We start from the raw sequence: 16,156 nt of genomic DNA, 5'->3' as shown, positions 1-16,156 counted from the left end.
ACCTGCAAGCTTTGGGGGCCAGAAGCAGTCCTAATGGCGAGGGAGATGATTTGACCAGAGCTGTGCAGCAGATCAGTGGGAAGCCATGGGCGGACCTCAGATCTGGCTCCATCAGCTGGGCAACGCTGCCTTCTCAGTCCTGTTGCCTACTCCCTTGGCCAGGCAACTGCTGGGACTCAAGAGTAAAAGTGGTTTGGGGGCCACCTATTTATGATATTTTATGACAGTGTCTCTTCAGGGGAAGCTCAGGGAAGCTCGCTGCTCTTCCCCTCTGCGTTTTGCATGCAGTGCTCCTCTTCAGCATAACAATTTCCAGCAGAGCCAAGGCCAGGGGTTGAACTGGCTCCAACCAGTAGGAACCTGCAATTACCCAAGCATCTACGGGATGCCATCAATGCAGGATTCCCTTTGATGAAGCGTCGTATCCAGGTAACCTGTTCCTAATCAAACAAGACACCTTGGTGTGCAGGAAAGGGCACTGCCGGCCATTCCGGGTGCTCCGGGAGTGTGCTGTGGGCAGAGCAAACAGGAAGCCGAGGGATGGACCACTGAGAGCCACTCCACCTTTGCCCAGGGGTGTTGGGCAGGTCACGAGTCACTTAGAGCAGGTCCTTCTCTCGCTCTGGCAGTGACGCATTGTTTTGAACGAGAAATTCCAAGAGCGTTGATAGTCCTTTTGCTTTAGGGACAGCGTCATTACTTGAGGTTTTTGGGGTTAAATCCACAAAGGTGCTGACCTTCCTCAGTCTCAGGAGCCCTACAGGATTTGGGGCCAGGGCTCACCCTATGAGCATTGGGTGTTGGAGGTGCCAAAGGAAGGAGGATGGTCACCAGAGCCTTCCTCTTGAGTAGATGGAGAGAGCAGCCATTCCAAAACATGTGTCATTGCACTTAGGCTCTGAACCACCCCCTTTGGTGGAGGCCACCTCTCTTTCTTTCTGCAGCCCATAGAGGGAGCTGATGGTGCTTTGAATCATCTGGCATGAAATCTGGCCTTGGTGCTTACATAAGAGTGGGATGCCGAAATACCTGTATGGCTTGGGCTTTTTGGAGCCACCCATGAGGCCTTTGGTCTCTCCTTGCCATGCGGCTCTTGCAGCATCTCATGATGCTGGTGCAGAGGGTTAGATAAGGTAACTGAAGGCGTTAAAGAGATGCTATTCAACATCTGTTCAGACTGCCCACTCTGGGGTTCCCTTCTCTGTTTGGGTTTCCTTCCTCTTCCTCATCCAATCAAGAGATGGACTCTTGACTGAATCTCTTGGAGGACTGGGTCTAAGGAGAGGAGATGTTCTAGATCCCAGAGGTGGAAAGATGAGTGGTATTTGAATATCATCCCTGCCGGAGCGTGATGAGATTCCCTCAGACGCGCATAGCTGCTGAAAACACTCAGGTTGAGACATGATGCAGCAATCCTAGGAGCACTTCCAGCAGACTGCCTCTTGGGCCAGCGTGCAGGGAACTGAGTCGGGGCCGTCGGAGCTAGCAGCAGAAGCTGAGCCAAAACAGCCACAGCTGTTTCTGGGGACCGACGAGCTCTGCAACACGGACAGGGACAAGGGTCTTCCACAGTCTCCTTGGGGATTGCTGCTCTAGACTCTTTCACTTGCCGATGCTTTGCTGTTCTCAGCGCCTTGCGAGTAGGGAAGGGCAGACATCAAAAGCTTGATGGGAGCATCCAAAAGTTCATCTGAAGCATGCAGACCTTTAGCGTTTGTAACGGGAAGTTGGAGAGATTTCAAGCACTCTCATCCCACCTCCTGGCGCTTCTGTTTCTGGTTAAGGCCAGACATAACCACAAGAACAAGCTTTCTCACGGTGTTTCAGCACATTTCCTGTTGGTCCTGGAAGAAAACTGGAAGAACGTTTGAAATTAAGAGGACATCTAGCCTTTGTAGAACCACAAAGGCTCTGTTTTGGAAATAGGCACAGGCTCTGAGTGTTGGTTAGGGGTGAATGAGTTACTTTCTTGAACCAGTTTGCACCATTCCGGCTAATAAGTGTCCCCCTGCCAAACAAGAAGAGTCAATTTTGTCTTATGGAGGAACGAGTCATGGTCCTGCAGTGCTCTAGTGAGATGGGAGCAATCCCGGGGTGCTTTGGGAGATTCAGATGGAGCAGCCTTGTGCAATGGGTGATTCTGGAGCCTGCAGAGGGTCAGAGGTGGGTGTGAGGATGGAATAACATTGCTGCGGAGGCAACGTCCTCCATCGTGCTCTCATGCAGGCCGGTGTTTCCAGGGAGGTTTTGTCAATCTTTTTTACTAGAGGGTATTGGACTGCATGAAGCAAAGGGCCATGAGCAGAGCTGGTTGGAAAATTGTGTATGTGTGTGGTTGTGGGGAGGGGACTGCATGGAAACATTTCACTTTGGGGAAGAGGAAGACATTTGAAAACGTTTTCATCAAACTGTTTATGTCAGAGAACATATGGGCTTTCTTCCAATGCAAGCTGAAGTTTGCCTGCATCTTCCTGAGATTGCTTTTGTTGTGACAGACATTTGTAATCAAATTAAATCAAACCACAGAAAAAACAGCCAACAGGAAAACCCTTCAGCTCAGATCACCCCTTGGTCTCAAAAGCCCTTGGAGGATCCTTGTGTCGTCGTCCCTGCTGGGGACTGGAGCATGAGAAAGAGGCTTTGGGCTGGGAAAAGGCAAACTGAGATCGCGCCGTGCCTTGCTGCCACCATGAGAGGTGAGCTGTGTCCATGTAGACATTCAGCCACATCCTTTTTGTTCCATCAAGTGCATGCTGCCCCTCTGGATGTAGTTTGGGGCTCATGAAGGAGCCATACCCATTTTTTTTGTGTATTTTGTTTGGGATTTGAATCCTCACAATCTAACCCTTTTTTTTTTTTTTTTTTTCCCCTGAAGATTAAACAGCACCACACCAGAGAAGTGTAGACAGCCAGCTAAAGAGTGTTGGGACACATCAAGAGAAGGATCAAAACCACGGAGCTGGGCTGGCATTTAACATCATCTCCCTATGAAGGGCAGGTATAGTTTACTTTCCCTGTTTTATCTTTGCTAAGTCTTAATCATGGAGTTGCTGCAATTCCTTCCATGAGGTTAAGTCAAAGGAAATCCCCAGGTCAGGTCATCCATCCTCTGCACTACGTTCTGATCCTATGCCTGTTAAATCCAGAGAGATGTGAACTGGGCTCAGCAGTGGGATTTCAGCTGGAGGCTTGAGTGCGAGCACTGCGGGATTGACCTCTGCCTTGTCCCTTGAGCATGGCAAGCCAGCAAGGGTGGAAAGATGTCCAGGTCTGTGTTGCTTCAGAAGGGGTTTCCACATCTCACCTTTCTCCCTTGAGGAGCTGTGTTTAGAAAAGTCAGAGCCCTGCATTTGATGGCAGCTGGGAACTCGGGTCCATTTTGTGGAGAGAATGTGAAATCTCCATTGCTGGCAGTCTGAGAGGGTCTGGAAAAACACCCGTCAGGCAGAGTTGTCCCTGCTTTGGGGTATGTGATGAGCAAGGCAACCTCTCGCATTCCTCCTGTCCAGCTCCATCCCTTCGCTACCTTTCCTCTGCTCAGCGGAGCTGCGCTCCTGACAGTGCTGCTCTACGTGGCGAGGCAATGCAAGATACTCACCTTGCCTGCTATAAACCTCGGGTCCCTGAGGACAGAAAGCCCACCTGATGCAGCACGCTCTGCCTTTGCAGAGGGCAGCTCTCCAGCTGGACTCACTGCGGACTGATGTCCAGCCAGAGATACCTCGCTAAGGCAGTGGGACAGGGTAAGGGAACTTGACCAAGACCACACAGGGGCTAGCAGCCTTGCTTGGAGTAGATCCCAAATCCCTAGGCTAGTTTGCTACCCGCAGGGCCACGCTACTTCCCTTGGGCAAGGGGAAGTTTCCCTGGGACAATCCTTTCTTCTTGTTGGCCTTTTTTTTTTTTTAATTAAATTAAATTAAATTTCTGTAGCATCTTTTTTTATTATTCTTATGTACCTTAGGCATTGCTCTGAGTCCATCAGGGAGAGTTGTATAACTCACTGAATAGACAGGTTGACTATCTGCCCACTACTCCTCCCTTCCTTCCCCCTCCTCTCCTCCGGCCACCCTAGAGCTACGCTGCGCTAAATGTGCTTCAGTTTCATCAATCCCCAAGCTGCACATCAAAGGCTGCGTTTGCTTAGCTGCGCGCTTCCCTGGCAGGCTTCAGGGATTAATCACACCCGAGCCTGCGTGAAAAGCGTGACCCTGTCACACTTGTTTGTCTCGGACAGGACAGGTGCTCTTCTGGTTATCTTGCAGCAAAACTAACTCGGCTGTTGGCCTTTATGGATGTGCCATTTCCAGTTTTATTTCTTTGGGTTACCAGCCACAACCGAGGCTGGCTGGAGGTGCCATACAAGCATAGTGGAAGATGCCGTTACATGTAGTTAATGAACATCCTTGATTTATTCGAGCTGCTGTAGCAGCCAGGAGTCCCTGGTACAAACCAGTGTCCTGCCAGGCTAGGTACAGTGCAAGCAACAAGAAGCGATTTCTGCCCCTAGAGCTCTGTAGCCTGGCAGAAAATGAGAAAAACAAGTGGGTACCTCCTAGGGAGCCTAAAGAAATCATGAGACAATAACGCTGGCTGCATGATCAGTGTCTGTCTCCATCCACCCCCAGAACAGGAGCTGTCAGCTTCAGAGGCTTGCTGGCCACCATGCGAAGGTTTAAAGCACCATTTGGAGAAGAGCGAAGCCTCTGCAGAGCAGGCTGGCACCTGGAGACGACACTTGGGAGTTGCCTGTGTGCTGGTGACAGCCCTGCACCGCCAGAGATTTGCATGGGCTGTGTTTGTACCCTCAGAGAATGAGAATCGGGAGCCAAAACTGCAGCTGGATGGAAGCAAGGATCCTTTCATTAACTTCAGCTGCTGCCTGGGTATGGGCTGGCGTGGAGCTGACCTCTGGGAGGGACCCAGGGAGTCTGCTCCGGTTTGTTTGGGTTGCACCGCCTTCCCTCGTGTACTGAGTGGCCTTTCCCGTAGCCTCCTGTGATAGCAGCAGTGCTGCAGGGTGAAGAAAGCTAAACTTCACCCAGAGTGTGCAATTTGTTCAGGATTTTCCTGGGGGTTGACCCTGCGAGTGCAGAAGTGCTCACGGAGATTAGCAATGGGATCCTGGTTTGAGTGGGATTGTAGCCTGTTTTTTTTTTTTTGATCTCGACGTCATCTCTGGCAAAAGCATTAGCTCACAGTTGCAGAAAGAAAACCCCAAGAGAGAGCAGGGCTCTGTATTGAGAAACAGGCACTGCCCCAAGGAGCTTGCAAAAAAGCTGGGAGGGGAAATAAACACAGCAGTGCTGGGCTGGGATTGCAGCACACTCCCCGTGGCCCCGTCCGGCTGCCTACACACGGGGCCCCGGTGCCCTCCTGGCTGCTTAACGCCCAGCACTGGCCTGCGCCGCGTCTGCGCTGGGCGACAGAGAACACCAGGGCCCCAGATTTGCGAGGGAGGTATCCTGCAGTAGGGAAAGGAGACGCCACGGACGTGAGGCTGAGCAGATGTGATGATCTCCGCTGGCTCGAGGCGGTCTGAGGACGGAGAAGGCCTCGGTAGCTGGAGGACCTGTCGCGGTTAGCAAGGACAGGGCAGAGCCGGTCATTTCCAATGTGCCTGCCATGGCAAAGAGCTGGAGCAGCCGGCTTGCAAAGTTGGAGGGACGTGTGGGACACTCTGCCCCAGGACTTGGGGGCCACGCGGCCGTGCCGGGGGAGAGGAGACACAGGGATCTCTTACGGGGATGTGGCTTTGGAGCAGCACAGCCTGAGCTGCCTGCGGTATCCCCGGGAGGATGCCTGGGTGCTGCTAGGCAAGGCCAGGAGAGGTCCTGCAGGATGCAGGCAGGGGAGGATTATGGCAGATGAAGTCATACCTATGGCCACGGGAAGGCTGTGCGGGATGATCTTGTTCCCTAGCTAATTTCCAGCTCGCAGTTTAAATCCTCTGCGCTTCCTCTTTCCCTTGACAAGATAAAGATCCTGGGCATGCAAGGGTGAACACCCTGCCATTGCGTCCTCTTCCACAATCAAACCAGGCATCGAGTGATGCCTCTCCCCGTGCGCGCCATGGGGAACAGGGAGATGACAGGGGGAAAGAGGAGGTGGCTGCCTTCCTGTGGGTGTGTTTTCCAGAGCAGGAGAGAAACCAAGACGGATCAGACACCAGCCAAACAAGGTGACTACGTTGTGAGGAATGTAGGCACAGGCTCTGTTCGTGTGTGAGATGCAGAGAGAAGATAGAGGGGCAGCTGCAAAATGCTTTTGCCAGCGCAGCCACGACACTGGCTTCTGAAAGGCAAGAGGAAGGGTCAGTGTCAGCATCTCCATCCAGAATGAAATAACGTGAAAGCGGTGCGAAACTCATTGCCGCAAGATGCTATTGCTACCAATGGCTTGGTAGGGCTAATAAAACTTTTAGACAGGTATTGAGATAGCAAGAACAGTGAGAGTTTTGAAATAGTAAGTCATAAAAAGATGAAGGGGTTGGGTACAGATAAAATCCTCATGCTTGAGCACGTAAATGGCAGCGCAGAAGATGAAGAGAAAGGCAGGAGCTTATTCCAGGGCAGGTAATCCCCAAACCACTTCCTTCAGGGTTCCCAGAGGAGGAACTGGAGGAATCCCAAGTCTCATCCTGGAGTAGTTCTCCTCCTTTGTGAGATTTTTCTGTGGTAATATTGGATTTATTCTCCTGGGTCCATCTGTCCGCTTCTCTACAATGAAACGGGTCTTGGTACCAACGTGGCAAAGCACGGTTCCCTCTGGGGTTGGGGAAAAAAAGACATTTGTGCAGGACTTGTAGGGAGTTTGTTGTTGGGATAGAACAGAATCATAGAATCGTTTAGGTTGGAAAAGACCTTTAAGATCATCCAGTCCAACCATTAACCTGCACTACCAAGTCTACTCTAAGCCAATCAAGGGTAGGCCAGACTAAACCATGTCCCCAAGTGCCACCTCTGCCCGTTGGATGCCTGTCTGTGTCAGCGGGGGCTGAGGCTCTTAACAAGCCTGCGAGGGAACAGGCCAGCAAACGCAGAGGGAAGGCCTGAGGTTCCTTTTCTCTGGAAACCAGGCCAAAAAAACGGTGTGCCCCCCGCCTGCAGAGCCAGCAGCGTGCGGCTGGCTGGAGATGACCCTGTTTGTCCCAGACAGGGGCTTTGGAGCTGGGACGTTCCTCTCTGGGCATCAAAAAAGCCCTGCTTGTCCCCTCGGACGGTTTTGGGGGGCAGGTGGCACGGAGAGATGAGCAGAGCAGCGGGTGCTGCCCGCACGGGCGGGCGATGGGCAGCGGGTGGGGGCAGCACTCCCCGAGGCATGGTGGGTGCTGCCTCAGGCAGGACCCCCGCCTCCGCTCCTGCCGGTGAAACGGCGAGAAGGGGCCTTTACTCTGCCTCTGGCCTCCCCACAGAGCTGAGGAGACGGGGAGAACTTTCCTGTCTTTCTCAAAAGCGAGCAGTTTGTCATGTCCTGTGTTGTGTGAGTGTTCACGCCTCTGCGCGTGTCCCCGTGCCCGATTCCCAGCTGGGGACCTGCTGGGGCCATTCTGAATTCGGTTCAGACGCAGCCCGGTGCGGAGACGAGCCGCGCAGGTACTCGGCCCCATCCGCCTTTGATCTTAAGCTCTGTCAAGAGCGATGCTTTGGCAGGAATCTCGCCCATCAAGTACCATCCATAGGCGGCTGCAGTGTCACAGCCGTGACCAAGCCCTGACAGCTCCAGGAGCTGAGGTGTTGCCAGGTTTAAGCCAAGCCTCCACCTTCTGCCCTTGGGCCGGAGGCAGGCTCCTTTCTGTGCTGTGCAAGAGCTCAGGGCTCCCTGCTCCTCTGCCTGGGGAATTCGGGGGTCCTAGCGGCTTTCAAGCGTTGTCACAGGCTGGAGGAGCTGCCGCTGATCCCCCCCATGCCCTGGGTCTGGCCGTGCAGGCACCGACCTGCTGCCGAGTCCCGGCTGGGGGCACGAGCCGCTGCACGGTCCGAGGTGCTGAGGAAGAGGGTGGGATGCTGCTGCCCGCGCGGAGAGGCCGAAGCTTGCCCATCGCATCCTCAGATGAGCCAAGCCCTTGCTGCTCCCTGTGCCGCCCGGGTGTGGGTGCCACCGGCGTGCCCCTGGGTGCCACTCGGGTACCAGCACCCCCGTGCTGCTTCACACCCCCCCATCCTCTTCCCAGATAATCCCGAAAGCGGCCTCCTTCCCTCGGCTCGGGGTGGGGAAGCCGCTAGATGGCAACGTTACCTGCAGCCCTACCGCCTCTCCGGCGCGGAGCAGGCTGGTGGGTCACCTCGGTGGCGAGGGTAAAGAGAACGAATTCCCTTCAAATCGCTTCAATTCCAGGTCATTGGCTTTGCCTGTAACAGCAAACGGGCTGCAGCGTCGTGAGGCGTCACCTCACCGGGCAGAGGGTGACGGCGCCGGGGCACGCGTCCTCGTACGCACATGTGTGTTCACTTATACGCATGCCGTCACCCCTGAAGACTCTGTTTTCCCTGCAGAATTTCTCAGGCAATCCCCAAAGCGTCTCTTGCAAACGTGGCTGGGTTTGACGCTGAGGAACGGTTTGGTCCGTGCAGCGCGTCCAGCCCTCGGTGGCCGGCAGAGACCCTTCAGCGCCCGCTGGTTTCTGCGAGTTGGTGTCATTGCTGTGGCTGGGAGCGCTGATTTTGCTGGTGGTGAGGGCTTTTAGGCATGACCGAATCAAGCTGGCTTTGAACCAGCCAGCGCAGGAATGCACAGCACCGTGTAACCTGCTGGGAAACACCCCGTGCCTTTCCCTGCTGCCTTCGGTTATCGTCGCGGCGTGTGTTATATCAGTGCCATAGTCAAGCCCTGTTACGCTGAAGGGCTTTAGACCCGACAGGTGGGTAGGGCAGGTGCGAAAAGCCACCCAGTGTTAACCCGGGCTTGTTCCCTTGGAAAGGCTGGGAAAAGGCTGCCGAGAGCCCGGCGGTACTGCAGGCACAGAGCCCGTCTCTGCTGGGCCACGTCCGACTGGCCGGCAAGTACCTGCAAGCAGAGAAGTTACCGACCTCAAGCCTGCACCTTTGTGTGCCTCAGTTTCCCCACATGATGATCCTTCTCTGCTTCCCTTTAAACAGGAAGAGGAAGAGGATGGAAGAGCGTGGTGGCACGCTTCTCCAAGGCAGCCAGCTGGCCTGAATGGAAATGCTAATTAACTATCCATCACATCGGGGCCACAGTGCACGAGGAAATGAAACCACAGCATGGCATGGAAGAACAGCCCTGAACAGCAAAGGGATGTGCTGTTCACCCAGGGAAAGATTTATGGGAGTCCTGAGTCGGAGCTCATAGTCCTACAGCTGGTAATATAATAAACACTGGAGGATAGAACCGTGTCTTCCTCCGCAAGGCTGCAGCGCCTGGAGGAGATGGACCATGGCGGACCGGGATGGGGAGGGAGGCAGGAGCACTACCCTGCCCACTGCTCTGCTCTCGCCCCTGAAGTCCTCCAGTTCCAGTGCGATGCCTCCAGGTGGTCAATATTATTTTTCTTCCTTTTTTTAAGGCTCCTCAGTCTCGACCCGCTGCCGTTCAAGCTCTGCAAACTGCAAGTGTGGAAAACAGCCTTTGTCATAAAATCGCCCACGTTCTTCCAGCTGCAAACCTTCCCGCTGTGTGCCCCGTAGTCGGAGCCTCCGGGAGGAGCCCCGAGGGTGAGACACCGCGTGCTGCCGGTCCCAGGAGAGATGCCACCACCACAGCACAGGAGAGGTGAGGTTTGGGCCACGGGGAAGGAGCGGCGGCCAGGAGGTCTCAAGACCCAGGTGCCTCCTCACGGCTCCTTTGCAGCGGAGAGCATGACGCTGCTCATCCACCAAGTCCTGCCCACTCTGACCTCTCCACCGCCCTGGCAGGGTTGCAGGTCTTTCCAGCCTCTGCGCCTCCCTGTGTGACTAACAGAGCTGGCCGGCTCCCAGGGGTGTCAGTCCAGGACCCCAAACAACCCCAGGGAGCCAAGAGGAACAGGAAAGCCCAGAGTCTCCTTCTTCATCACCCTCCTCCTCCTCACCGCCTGCCAGCTGCCTTCCTGGGCCAAGGGGTGGCCCTGGGTGGCCCCGTCTCCCGTTGGCGCAGACAGGAACGGCCGCTCCCTATTACTCACGGGGATGATGTGGGGGGATGCAGGGGCGGAAAGTCAGAGCAAATGGAAAGTGGGCGCTTGCCGCTGACCTTGTCGTCCCGTGGCCGCAGCTGGGGCTGAGCTCAGCCAGACGCCACGGGTGGCAGGCGGCTGGCGAGGGGACGCGGTGCTCGGCTGCGAGCTCAGCTGTGCATCTCCATGCCAGCCAGGGCGGGCTGCTGGGGGACATGGAGGGGAGAGCAGCCGCCGGGCCCCCGTGTGCGCAGGCGTGCACGCGTGGCAGAGAAATGCACCAGCCCGTACACGCACGCACGTGCGTGCAGAAGTGCCTTCAGCATCGGCCCATGCAGAGCTGTGCTCGGACACCCGCGTTCAGCACCCCTGGGTGTCTGGCACCCGTTGGGGGGATGCTCTGCCCCCCAGGAGAGGCGCGCATGGCTCCAGCAGCTCAGCCACCTCCCTGGGGGGAAGACGGCTGCAAAGGGGTGGGAGATGGGGCACAGGAGCTCAAAAACAGAAGTCTGAATTCAAGCTACAACCTGAGATAAGCCTCATTTTCCTGTTTGCACTGGAAACTGGCTAAGGCTGTGTCTTAGATCTTCAGAGGCGTTGGTAAGACATTTCTTCACCCCATGCCCTGGGATTCCCCCTCAGTACCCCCACCCATCCCTAGTTCTTTCCAGACTCATGACAAAAATAAACCCAAAAGTAAGGTGAAGGAAAACGCACCCTAGACGTGCTGGAGGTTCTCTGCAAATCTTCCTCCCCACCTGAGCCCTTCTCCAGCTCTGGTGGTACAAAGCTGCCTTGAAACCAAACCCACGCGCAGCCCGTAATGATGATCGCCCACCCCAAGCTCTCCAAAATTGGGACCATTATCCGTGTTTCCCAACAGTAAGGTTTTCTGGCATGATGGGTGGACCCTACAAGTGAATTTGTGGGTCATGTTGCCACAGTTTCAAAGTTTCACAATCTAGCTTCTGTGGGCTGGAGAAAGGGTCACTTCCCACCTCAAAGGCTTTCCAGAGCACCCAAATTTACTAAAATTAGTATTCAAAACTTCTCCTTTGCCGAAAGCAAGATTTTCCTACCTAAGCTGAGTTTCCATGATGGGGCAGGAAGGACCAGAGACTGGAGAGCTCGGGAAGGCTGGCATCTTCTTTGCAGAAGGCAGCAATGGTTTTTTTTACAGAAAATACATCTTTCAAGAAAAAGCTTTTGGGGTGAAGGACTTGGGCTGACTGTGACTCTGAGAGGGTGCGAGACGTGGACGCTCGCTGCTTTCCAGGTCCCAAAGTGGGGGCAAATCCAGCTGGTGGGAGGGGAACTGGGGAGCCACGGGGGTCCCCTCTCCTGCGTGAATGCCCAAGCTGCTAGTTATTATGGAAGGGACGCACACACCTCTGCAATATTTTGATGAGAAATTCTGCCTGGGTCAAAGTGAGCAGATATGTTCCTGGCAAAAATCATTATTTCCAATGAATCAACATTTTCCTGTTTAAAAAAACCGCAAAACAAAAAACTCCCAAACCCTCCCTCAGTCACTTTTACTGCTCAGTGCTGAGATCAGGGCGAGGTGGCAGCTGGACTCAAACCCACAGGCACGTTTTGGGCTACGAACTGGATGAAATGGGACCCCTGGAAAGCCTGACCGCGACCAGGTGGAATTTTCCAACCCTCCAGCGAGACAAAAGCTCAGCCGACCTCTGCACCGGCAAATCTCTATTGGGGTTCAAAGGGAGCGGTGCCCGCGGTGCCGCCCACCCTCCCGGGACCAGGAGGAGGTGAGATTCAGCTGCTGGTTAACGCCGGCGATGCCTTCCCGGCTTTGTGCCGAGCAGGATTGGGTTACGGGGCTGGGGCTGGGAAAGCTCCTCCACAGGTCGTAGGTGGATTAAGGAATTCCAGTCCCCATTCAGTGCCCGGTGAACCACAACTAATATGGGAGCTGTAAAGAGCAGGGGCAGGCGAGATGGGAGGTGTTGAATGGGAAAGGCACCTGCAAGGGAGGGTGATGCGAGCCGGACTGCTGGAATCCGGCGGGCGGTGAGGAAATGGTGTGATTTACCATCAAACCCGGCCTCAGCCTGCTTTTTTTCACTTTTGAATAGGGGCAGCCAGGGAGATCCCTGGGTGAAGGTGGCAGGGGAGGTTCACATGTCACCTCTGTAATGGGGATGCTTCCAGGGAAAGAAAAAATAATCCCCCAGCGCAGGTGGATTGTGGAGCTAGGTCGGAGCCAGGCTATGTCCCGGGCATGGCCGGAGGTGGGCATGGAGCCTGTGAGGGGCTGAACGAAGGGAACCTGGTGCCGGGGAGCGCGGTGGGATGCGGGCAGGTCTCCAGGGAAGACACGGAGCTCCCGCTGAGGGTGAGGATCTGGTACACCGAAAGCGCTGAGAGATGGGGAGGGAGTAGGCAGGGTATAGGAGATGGTGAAACTCCGAGTCCATGATGGTGCTAACGTAGGTCGGGCGAGCGCAACTCCCTCTTTCTGCATATTAAAATGCCCGTCTCCTCCAACAGCTCTGCTGAGCCACGTGGCTCCAGCCGGGTATCGCCCCGCCGAGCATCACCCTGCCGAGCCCAGGGCGCAGGCTGGACTCTCTGCTCCTCCGAGGTCAGTGGCCGCTTGCTCCAGCCCGGTCCGAGGGGGTTTGGGCTCAGGGAGCACCCTGTGCCTGAGCTGGGCACCCAGCCCACCCGCCTGAGCCGTCTGGGGACACGGTGACAGGACGGACGCCTGCTCTCAGCATCTCTGAAGTCAGAACAAGGCTGCAGGTGATGGGATGGGATGGTCCTCCCACACCGGAGCCGGGCTGTGGGAGGGATGCCCCAGCGCCGCGGGGACCCCGACAGTGCCACGTCCCCCGGGGCAGGTCCCCCCGGGCCCTCCTGGCCGTGCCTGGGGAGACGTTTGCACCCAAAAGCCGTCAGAGAGGCAGCGATCTTGTACACCCTGCTCCCCAGGAGACTCCTAGGCGCCTCTTAATAGGACTTTAATTATACATTTACCGCCACCATTTTTTTCTCCCTCTCGAGTTCAGCTTCCCCAGAGATGTAAATACCTGGCGCGTGCTGCGGGGATTGTCAGCTCCACTAATGACCACCTGCGAGTGTGCTGGGGAGGGAGGGTGGTGGCGTGGGGACGTTAGGTGACACCACCCAGCTGCCTTGGCAGTGGCTCCCCGGCTCGGCTCGGCAGTGGTGTCCCCGGGGCGGGCGGCTCTGCCTCCGGCTCTGCAGGAAAGGACGGGGGGTCGGCGAGGTGGCTGTCGCAGGAGAGGAGGACTCCGGTCCGGCAAGGGGACCAGGATGCAGGGTTGTCCCTGTGCTCCCTCCAGGCAGCAGGACGGTGCTGCAAAGTGGCTGCTAGCCCTCGGCCCTAGCCAGCCGTCAGATGGAGGTGGCCACCAGACACCTCTGCCCCCGGAGGGATCCGAGCTCCAGATGTGGCGAGCTCCAGATGTGGCACTGCCGGCTCTGCCAGCACCCGCCCTCGCAGCATCCCTGCCAGAGCCATCCCGCCTGCCTCGGATGGTGTCTGATGCCCTCGGCGCCGTCAGGTTGCTTTTCGAAGCTGCCTGGCTTCCCCTCGCAGCCCCCGGCAGAGACGTGCGTGATTCGGCAGGGACCGAAGCCTCCTTTGCAGAGGGGAGGGCCTCGGCCCAGTCGAGCATCGCCTGACACCGCTCCGCTCTGTGAGCGGGTACCACGGGCTCAGCCTGCTTTAAAGCGAATCGGAGGGTTGGCTTCTGCCCTTTTCTGCTTCTGAGCAAGGCCCCGACTCCTTCATTCAGGCAAAAACACACTGAGAATTTCACATAAGTTGAGCCTGGGAATTTGGCCCCAGAGGCTTAAATAATTCTTTCTACATGGTACATGCAAAGAACAAAAAAAAAAAAGCCAAAAAACCAAGCAAACCAGAAACAGCAATATAAGAGGAACAATTTCCTTTACCACTAATTTTCTCTCTGTTAATTAGCAAGAATGTGGGGTCACTGATTATAATGCTCTTAATGTCTCTCCAAGCCCACAGGTCCCAGCTGGGGACAGCAAGTGGCCGTGCAGCGCCGAGCCTCCCCGGGCCCCCTGGCAGCCTTGGCATCACGTGGGGCAGGAGGAAACCTTGCCTGCAAAGGCTACGTGGGTACCCGGGGCCGGACTCTGCAGCTGCCCTGCTGTTACCTCTTCTGTGGGTAAATCGAGGACTCTGAGGTGACATTTTTTTCCTGAGGCTTGACCTGAGTCTGCTCCCTCTGAAACTCATCGTTGGCTGCAAAGGAGGAGCAGGGAGCCAAGCCTGGGGCTGTTAACACGGCGTTTTTCATCAGTGCTGAAATATAGAGCTGGCATATGGAGAACGCAGCGGGTCCAACCCAGGGAGCTTCTCCCCACTCCCCTAATGCTGTGCCTGGCATCTCCATTCCCCTGAGCACACGCAGCCACCGTCCTTGGCACCTTCCAGCAGCAAACCCACAGGAGCGAGTCACTGGGATGGGTCGGAAAACACCCATTTCTCCAGAGATGTTGAAGCTTTTCTGATGTATTGCTCCTTTCCCTCTTAAAAACTCCTGAAATAATTTTTTTTCAGAGTCTTCACCACCAAAAAAAAAGGCTGTTTTGGGACTCTGCTTCTCATTAAAGCATTGAGGGACTTGGTGCGTGCATTTGGGGTTTTGGTGGAAGGCTTGGGATTTCGCCAGATATGGGAAATGTCAACAGTATCTATATTTTTCTCTCCAAGTATTTGTTGAAAGGTTTCTGTTCCATCAGTAAAATATCACAGTGATAGCCCCCCCCCGCCCTTCTGTTCACCTGCTCGTGGACTTTTGCCATGGCACTCCGGTGTGGTTCCTTGCAAGCCACGCTTGGCTCACCCCCGAGCATCCCCCATAGCCACAAACTGCATCTCGAGCTCGGTCTGACACTAAAAACACTTTCTGCTGAATATAAATCCGGGGAGGGGGGATGAGTACATCACTCATCTATTTTCAGCAGAGAGAGTAGGTGCGGGGAGGGCTGGGCTCCCCCCGCCGCCGAGGAGCCCTCTTTGCCAATTCAGGCGAGCGCCGCAGATTTCCCGTCACTCAATCCCCACAACCTGGGCAACAAAGCAATTTTCTGTCACCAGCGAGGCAAAGTGCTCACAAACGAGGACAGAACGTGCAGTCAGCTGCAAGCTCAAGCCCTTCCTGTCAGCTCTTTATACGTTCGGCAAATTCTTCCCCCAACCTGCAAGCCCCAACACGTCCCGCGGCACGAGACGGGCACCACGCGTCAGGTGTGGAGGATATGGGGTCGTCCATGCTTTCCCCTTCCCGCGCATGTGTCCGCCTGCAAATGCAGCTTCCAGCGCTTGGGAGAGGCTGGGGTGGGCTGGGGGGGCCCAGGTGCTCCGAAATGGGGGATCCCGGTGTTGCCCTGCGGCATCTGGATGTGGACACGCCGCTCCGGGCCAGCGGTGCCGATGCTCCCACAGCTGGAGCATCCCCACCGCGTGCCCCCAAAGTGAAGAGCCCCCAAGTCTCCCGGCTTGCTCTGACTCGAGATCATTCCGTGCCATTTCTCCACACCAAAAAACAAGGACAGGGATTCCTCTGTGAGTCTTCGTTCCACCGGTCCGGTCAGTGGAGTCCCTGACCCTGAGACACTGGCCTTTCCCCAGGTTTTTATGGTGCTCCTGAGTGGCCGGGGCAGGGTCGGATTCCAGAGGACGCTGCTGTGTCTTCCTGATCCCTTACAAAACCAGAATGAAAACATCCTACAAATGGTGAGACACCCCCCAACCCTTCTGACCCATCAAAATGTTTTGCTTTGAGAAAACAGAAGGATTTTGTTCCGCTTACTGAAATTTAAACAGGGTTTCGCTTGTTAAAAAAAGTAGCTTGGTTTCAAAGTGAAAAATGGCATCTTTTCACTGCAGTGAGAGAAGGGGCTCTTCTTCCCAGGGGCTCAGCGCTTCCTCCCAGCCTCTCGGGTTTTGCCTCCCATACACCCCCGAGCACCCCGGACTTTCCAGCTAGGACATTAAAAAACAAAACAAAAAAGAAG

This window comes from Pelecanus crispus, chromosome 18 (genome assembly GCF_030463565.1).
Source record: "Pelecanus crispus isolate bPelCri1 chromosome 18, bPelCri1.pri, whole genome shotgun sequence".
NCBI classification, from domain to species: domain Eukaryota; kingdom Metazoa; phylum Chordata; class Aves; order Pelecaniformes; family Pelecanidae; genus Pelecanus; species Pelecanus crispus.
The sequence above is the reverse complement of the archived record's forward strand: the minus strand, read 5'-3'. Positions refer to the sequence as shown.